Below are 9,151 nucleotides of genomic sequence, written 5' to 3' on the forward strand. Positions count from 1 at the left end.
TGTTGCCTAAGAACGATGGTTGAGAAATATGGGATCTGTAGTCTGACAACATCTGGCAGGTGCCAGATTACCTGCCTTTCTCTTCAGAGAGTTGATGTTGTGTAGTGGTTAAGTCTGCGAGGTCAATGGGTAAAGATTCCATTAGGCAAACCACTAACTTTCCACTTCAACTCTCCTCCCACTCCAACTTATGATGCTTGTGTGTCAAATAACATGCACTTATCTTACAAGTATTTGCATAAGTTGCTGAAAGCAGTAATATTTGTGAAGTGCTTTGAAAACTTAACAATTGCCATAGGAATCCTAGCTATAATTATTGTTATTGCTGGGCTTCAGACTTTACAGTATCAAGGTCCTACATTTCTCAGGTCTAGAGGCTAAGCCATTTCTATGCTAATGCACACTAAGTTTGCATTTTTATATACACATATAAACTCTTGAGAGTCCCATGGACTGCAAGAAGATCAAACCTATCCATTCTGAAGGAAATCAGCCCTGAGTGCTCACTGGAAGGACAGATCGTGAAGCTGAGGCTCCAATACTTTGGCCACCTCATGAGAAGTGAAGACTCCCTGGAAAAGACCCTGATGTTGGGAAAGATGGAGGGCACAAGGAGAAGGGGACGACAGAGGACGAGATGGTTGGATAGTGTCTTCGAAGCTACAAACATGAGTCTGACCAAACTGCGGGAGGCAGTGGAAGACAGAAGTGCCTGGCGTGCTCTGGTCCATGGGGTCACGAAGAGTCGGACACGACTAAACGACTAAACAACAACAATACACATATAAGAGAGAAGGATACATTGAGTTTCACCATGATATCTGCCCTAGTCATGACCAGGGAAGTAGGAGGGAGAATCTGCATACTTTACATTTCAAGGTGAACGTAAATCATACTTTCTGAAATATGTGAATCAAAATGTTTTGAAATTCACATTTTTCTTAATTTTGTAGTGCAGGCTTCCAGGCAATGTATACACTAGGGTCAAGTATGAAAATAACACACAAAAATGAATGATATTGGGGGAAACTGCTTTTCAAACATGTGTATAGCAAACACAATTGCCTGAGATTTATCCAGCATTATGTTGCCTTCCCTTTGTCAGGTATCTTGAGGTAAAGTTAACTATCCAATTTAACAGAGCTGCTAGGGGTGAGCATATGCTGCTTTGATCACTGAATTTCCTCCATATGCTAAAGAAATAAACTCCAGGTGGATAAAGCACCTGAAGCCATTAAAGATGCAGTGGCCATGTTTGTGCCCTTCCTCCTCAAGGGCATCAGTGGTTTTTAAAGGTTTGCGCTGCTTCACCCTTATATTTTAATCCTCTGGTGTGTGTCTTGTACTACTTTGCTTGTACTACTCAAAGTCATCCTACATCACAAGTGGAGGTGAAGTGAGGGCTTTAGCCTCTCCTTTTGCCCACTTGCTCTCTGGATCCACTTCCTGTCCTCTCTTGCTCCTCAGTTATAAAGAATGAACCAACATCATTTTAAAGCAGGCTTTCTCAACTTCGGCCCTCCAGATGTTTTTGGCCTACAACTCCCATGATCCCTAGCTAGCAGGACCAGTGGTCAGGGATGATGGGAATTGTAGTCTCAAAACATCTGGAGGGCCAAGCCTGTTTTAAAGTATGTGTGTGCTGGAAGCAGGGACATGGGTCATTTCCCTTGCATTGCAAACCATATAGTTTTGTTGCCCTGTTATAGCCACCTTGGTGCTGCTGATCACCTTTAAAGGTCTGGCTATTGTTCATCTTTTATAAGCCTGCTGTTATTGTCCAAGGAGTTTTATTGGCAGGGATACTGGAGTGGCTTGTCGGTTCCTGCTCCAGGTGCTACTAACATGAATTTGATCAAACTGGGAGGCGGTGGATGACAGGAGTGCCTGGCTTGCTCTGGTCCATGGGGTCACGAAGAGTCAGACACAACTAAATGACTAAACAACAACATTGTTCATCTTGGTTTTGCTGATTTGGTAGCTCTTGTCCCTCCCTTTGCAGAGGCAACAGAGAAGAATGTAATAAGGGATAAATGCTCATTTTTTGGTTTATATGGAGCAAGCTCAACTCACTTTCTTTTGAAAGTCTTAAAGGAAAGACTAGGGGAGTACAAATTTACTTGCATACATAATTTTGGTGTATATTTCAGTTTTGTGTCAATCCAGGGATTTAGGACAGTTGGTTGCATTTTCTGTATTTTGTATCATAAAATGTCACCCTGCACTGAGCTGGTGTAATGTAGTGGTTAGGGTATAGATTTGGGTGTGGAGAAACTGAGAAAAACAATTTGCAATGTTGAAAAAAATTGTAGGTAGGTGGGTGGGACCACCAACATAATTTCCATATTTAGACTATATACATGAGGACAGCACATCCTATCATACATTACTACTGAATTCATTCTTGGAGTGTGGATCGTTATGTAGCCAGAATGATGCCATGTTTGCACAAGATGGAGGTATCAGTCAACCTGGGGGAACCCTAGGGTTCAAAAAAAATCTTTGTACCCGAAGTACAAAAATTCTATAGGAAAAAGATCTGAAGGTGTCATGCATATCTCAGCCATCAAAAGATGTTTGGAGAGGGTGACCAAAAGCCCATCACAAATCCATCTATAGCTGCAGTCCTAACTATATTCCCCAGAAGTTAGTCCCATTTAATTTAGTTGGTTTATTCCTAGATAAATGGGGTTAGGATGGGGTTAGGCCTTGCTATCTTAGTTTTAAGAGAGCCAGTGTGGTGTAGTGGTTAAGAGTGGTAGTCTCCTAATCTGGGGAACCGGGTTCGCGTCTCCGCTCCTCCACATGCAGCTGCTGGGTGACCTCGGGCCAGTCACACTTCGTTGAAGTCTCTCAGCCCCACGCACCTCACAGAGTGTTTGTTGTGGGGGAGGAAGGGAAAGGAGAATGTTAGCTGCTTTGAGACTCCTTAAAGGGAGTGAAAGGCGGGATATCAAATCCAAACTCTTCTTCTTCTTCTTCTTAAGATTACAGCATCTAGCAACCAATAACTTCTACACATAGAAAGTCAACAAACAACACAACAGACAAAAGACAAAAGACAATGCAATGAGGCCATTGGGGGTGGGGGGAGGATGCAGCAATCATACATTAACAATTATGAAAATAATATAGATTGCTAAGAAATTTTTAATCTATTTACATATAATGTGTGCAACCTTTGATGTAGAGAACTAAAGTAAAAAAGCATTCGTAGCAAGAATCCATGGTTTGATTGTGGACAGAAATACACAGAAATGTGTGGAGAGAAAGAAATGCCCTTGATAGATGACTTTCCACTGATCCAACCAACATCTCTATATAGCAGTGCATGTGGTGCTGTCAGTGAAAGCATTTGTTACTAGAGCAACTTCCCTGCTTGAAGAGCTCACCATACAGCTGTTGTTTTAACGTTGTTTTAAACCACAGTGGCAGAACGACTATTTGAATGACCTGACCAACGAGGCCTCAAAAGTTTATCGTCTATCTGTGTCATACGATTAGAGTTTAATAACACCGTGCAGATTTCTTTTTTCTTTTTGCTGTGTTCAAAAGGCTCTACAGAGAACCTTGAACTTCTCTAGTGCAGAGATTTTTTTATCACTGTGTTCAAGCAAACTTGCTAAATGGCCATAAGTAGAGTACTTGAAACTGGTACTTTTCTGAATATGTTGATCTTTCAGATATTACTACACTAGTAAAAGGGTTATTAAATAATGTAGGCGAACACGCTAGAGAAGTGTTTTGCTTCTATTAACAATACAACCTATTTCTCTAAAGAAGAAACATTTTACTTAGTTACTATACTATTAACCTCTTGCAGAACTTTTTATAACCGAGTTCCTTTTTAAAAGTCCTGCTTATCTGCAAAGGGTGGCAAAGATTCACACCATTTCTTCCCCCAGTAATTGATGCAGTATTGAGGAACAGTTGAAACCTGGCCTAATGGGACTTAAGACCAAATGGCTGCAGATTCAACAAATTTATTTGAAATCAGTTTATTAAGGGACAAACCACCCATACTCTAACAGCCTTTGAGAATGTTGTGCTGGAAGCAGAGGGTGATTCCTGGAACACAGTGTGTAAAATATACTCCGCTTCAGTGGAAAAATCTATGGGTCTTAAATTTGCATGGGGAAAATAGATAGGGAGAAAATGCAAGTCAACCAGTGGAAATATGTCTGGCAATCAAAGACAATTGAGTCCGGCTCTGCATATATTACAGAAAACGGATACATGTTGGTGGGGGTGTGGATTCCATCCAGCTATTGTTAAACAGCTGCAACTGGTCAATCTGAATTAAACATTTTGGTGGGAAGACCCAGCATGACTGACTGTGACTGATGATGCAGCTACTGCCCCCCTGGAAGAGGATCCTTACTGGCCCCCTCTGGCTTTCCCATGGCCATGTTTGGCTGCAATCACTGCTGCTGTGGACAGTAGTACAGTGGTACCAGTGGTCTACTGGTTACAGATGCTTCAGGTTACATACGCTTCAGGTTACAGACGCTTCAGGTTACAGACTCCGCTAACCCAGAAATATTACCTCGGGTTAGGAACTTTGCTTCAGGATGAGAACAGAAATCGTGCTCCATCGGCACAGTGGCAGTGGGAGGCCCCATTAGCTAAAGTGGTGCTTCAGGTTAAGAACAGTTTCAGGTTAAGAACGGACCTCCGGAACGAATTAAGTTCTTAACCCGAGGTACACTGTAAGTGGTCTTTTCATCCTTGTAGTTCTACCCAGCATTGAGAAATCCGTATTTTCCCAACTTCTCGCTTCCTATTTAATTTTCCTAAGACATGCAGAATATTTTTTTGAATTTTGACACCCGAATACCATAAATATTTTAAACAAAAAGTAATACCCATTTGTGTTCTTATCAAGTTCTAAGCACTGCAACTTAAATTAATGTAGAGGGATTCCAGTGTATTTATTTATTTTTAAAAAATAAACCTACCCCCTCTCCATAGTGATTAATTTCCACAATCATTTCTGGATCTTGTCGTATGAGAGCGATATCACCCACAAAGAGACTCAGCAGATGTTCTTTGCCACCTAGGGTATAAGCTTTTCTTTTTTTGTTAGCTCTTAAGTGCAAAAGGCTCTAAGGACAATACAAACAGTGGGGAAGACAGAGGACATGCTGTGCTTTTTAACTTGTTCATGAATGATCTAGAGTTGCAAGTGAGGAATGAGGAAGCCAAGTATGTTGATGATACCAAATGGTTCTGAGATGTTAAAACAAAATGGGATTAAGAAGAACTCAGAAACAATAACTCCAAACTGGGTGAATCAAAATTTATTTTAAAAATTGCCAGAAAACCATTTTTGATTAATGTTCTTAAATAATTCCCATTTAATAGACTCAGTTGTCTTCTTAAGTGTAGCCATTTCTGCTATGCAAGCAAGCGTTCAATTTCAAAATGAAAAGTAAGCATGATTCCTGATTCTTCAATTCAGTGTTCTCCATACATCCCAGAAATCATGTTTTGGATCAAGAAAACCAAGGTTTACCTAAGTGCCCCTTGTCTTGTCAACCTGTCCTGAGTCTACTGGATCATATATTTGGTTTAAGTCATCCCCATCACAAGGTCCACTTCCTTGAATTTCTCTTAATTTTTTAAAAGGCAGGAGAGAAAATTGAGTTGCTGCTTTTATTTGGTCAATATATCAAAGCAAAGGCAATTTTACATCCTCCTTAGTCACCCTTGATAAATACAGATCTACCTGCCTAGGTCCCTACAGGCTTCTTTGCAATTAAAGGATTGCTGTTTCCCAGGATTTTTAATTAGCTGGAGTGGTGTAATGGGAAACAAAGGATCAGTGCTTTAGCAATCTCTGCGAGTTATGTCTCTCGCAGAAATGTAATGTGGGGGAATCTTTTAAAAATAAATTTAAAACTCTGTCTCTTCTTAATTGAATCCTCTAATTCCATAGCATTCATTGTTAAGTACCGCATTTTTCGCCCCATAGGGCGCACCGCCCCATAGGACGCACCTAGTTTTTTTGGGGGGAAATAAAGAAAAAAAATTTATTCCCCCCCCCCCAGGTGCGGGGCTGGCGCGGGGGAAGCCCGAGCTTCCCCCGACCCCAGCCCCGAGAACAGCCTGCTATCCACAAGCCTAGGGAGCCCGGCGGGAAGTCGCGATGGTCTACCCAGGCTTGCAGAGAGCTGCGCGAAGCCTGGGACTGCAGGCAGCTCTGCGCAGCCCTCGGGAGGGTTGCGCAGAGCTTCCTGAAACCTGGAGAGTGAGAGGATCGGTGCGCACCGACCCCTCTCGCTCTCCAGGCTTCAGTGAAAGCCTGCATTCGCCCCATAGGACGCACACACATTTCCCCTTCATTTTTGGAGGGGGGAAAGTGCGTCCTATAGGGCGAAAAATACGGTATTTAGTCATTATTGTGATCACACACACAGTACCTACTCATTTAATTTTTCAAAAACAGACTGCATTGCTTGCCCAAAGAAAAACACATAGTATATACTGATACTTCATTACACATTTCATCAGTTCTTGGTGAAAGAGGACATCATAAACCTAGATGTTTTTGAAGTTGGGTCTCCCTTGCCAAGTGTCTGCTTTCTTCATGCACTTAGTATAGTCTTTCATCTGCTCTCCTTGATTTACTTGAGCAGGATGTAATCTTCCAACTCTTCCTCCTCTCGTCGAACCTGATCAAGTAGACTAGTTCTTACCTGGTTTTAAGTGGAACTTTCTTAAATGAATGTATCTTGGGATCCAAGCCAACGTAGGCAAACTGTTATAAAGCAGTACATAAATAAGTGTTGCTTCTGTCTAATTGGATTAGGCTTAGGTTTAAAATTAGCTCTTCATTCCAGTTTTCCTTTTGCTATCTGTTAGAAATGAATGCATAACCTTTTCATATATGTGTGTGTTCTTGGTCCTCAGTGGATGCTTGAATTTGAACCAATGGGGTGTAGCTAAAAATTAAATATATTATTTCCCAGTATCATGGCTCAAACAAATATTGCATCTTTCCACATCCTGTGACTAGGATTGCCTCAAAACAGAAAAAAATTTCAGCTGTGAAATTTTTGAGGGATGCACAGAATTCCACATTGAGTCCATGTTGAGTCTCTCATTGTGCCAGTTCACAGTAGATTTGCCCGGCTATGCAGGGATGCCAACTTAAATAAAATATTGTGGGGGCCCTGGTAAGTCCTGCCCCACCACATAACTGATCACATGATGAATGGGAATGCCCATCAACTTTGTGAGGGTCCAGCCCCCTCAAATATTTTATTGTGAGGGGCCAAAGCCCCCATGGCCCTTAGGAATTGGCACCTATGTGACTATGTCAGGAATGTGATCAGGTCTAGAAGCTTCCAGGCTACTGTTCTGACTCAGAATTTACTTCTCTGCCAGGGAGTGATGGAAAACTCCATTTACTTTATGTATGTTAAGTATTGCTACCCAATAAAAAAAGGTAGCAACACTAGGGAAGCACTAATTATTTCACCAGTATTCACTGGGCCTGTAGTCCTTTTGCACGCCTCATGTGCAAATGGCGAGAGACACAGAGATATTTGTATGATGTTAATTAAAAATAAATGAGGTTTCGGTTTTGTGGAAGGTTAGTCAACCTTCATGTTGGTAAAGTGCCTTAAGGATGGTAATCCCAACATGATAAATCAGTTTTTCTCTCAGAAATCAATTAATACTGAAAGCAGAAGATTGGAAATGGGGCAAAAGAGTTCAAGCTGATCCCCGCATTCCTTTTATGCTGCCTCGAATCCAAGTAGAAAGTGATGTTCATATTTTTTTATGCTAATGTATTTGTGTCAGACATCTGAGTAATAAACTAGAAGAACTGAACATTCTCACTGGTGAAAAACACTTCAGTATAGTACATGTCAGTGGCACCAGGCAAGTTGATTACCATAATACAAAGAGGCTCACAAAACATTCTGGTGGCATCTTAAAGAGTAACAGATTTGTTATGGCACACGCCTTCATGAATTAGAGCTCATTTCATAGGATGCATGAAACGTTAGCCTCAGATACCTTCAAGAATCCTTCATGCTTTTGATGAAGCGCATTGTAATCCTCAAAAGCTCATGCCACCACAATAGATCTAACTTTTAAGGTGCCATTAGACTTTTTTTACAGCAAACACAGTAAAAATAGTGATCACTACTGGCAGCGGTGGAGCAAGCCGATCGGGCACCTGGGAGAGCATGCGTGCCCTGTGCCCAGGGGGCATGGGGGCAGGGCGAGCAGGGTAAGGATGCTCCGTGGGGCCTCCAAGCAGTCTGCCTGCCTCCTCCCCCTCAGCTGCCCTACAGCTGAGGGGGAGGCGGGGGGCGGACGGACTGTTTGGGGCAGTGCGGAGCCTGCAGGTGCCCAAGCCACCACATCACGCCCAGGAAAGACGCATGGCTTGGACGTGCTGCAGGCTCTGCGTTGAGTGCTGCCTGGCATTTTGTCACCCCCCTCAGTGGTGACAGCCAGAGTGCACCACCCCTACTGCACCCTCCCTCCGCCCCTGACTACTGGACTTCTGTTTGGAAGGGGAGAGCTGACAAAATATAGTGCTGCTTCATGGACCATTTAACAGACATTAATAAAAAGTTTACTGCATCTCTCAGGTGATATAATATGTTCATTCTTTCACCATGCTCAGTTTATAAACATGGACTAGAAAAGTGCATCCAATGGAACAGGGCCTCAGACACGTTCGAAGCACAGCTTTATAGTTTGCTGCTGCTAGTTCAGTGTTTGCAGCTGACAAAACATCAGGGTTACAGCAGAGCTATAAGAGGGGACACAGCACCCATTAATTATAGCAACATCTCAGGCTAATACGGGCACAGTGAGGTTACTGTGGGCTCAAAGCCAAATAGTTGGATGCAGTGGGGTTCTTGTGACAATGATAGCATAAATGGTGAGTTTTATTCAGACATATTATATATGAAAAGATCAAGGATACATGTAGGGAATGAATACATTTATCTTGGACAAAAGTGATGCTGAAAGGGAATTTTATAGCTATAAATGGGAAGAGGGGTATTTGTGAAGCATAAACATTTTTATTCATTTTGTTTCAAAATGTGGTTGCCATAGTTTCAGTCAAGGCATCTATGGATCCGTAACTCTGTGATACAGTTATCACAACTACAGTAGTGAG

Source organism: Podarcis tiliguerta, assembly GCF_965153285.1.
Source record: "Podarcis tiliguerta genome assembly, chromosome: 4".
NCBI classification, from domain to species: Eukaryota; Metazoa; Chordata; class Lepidosauria; order Squamata; family Lacertidae; genus Podarcis; species Podarcis tiliguerta.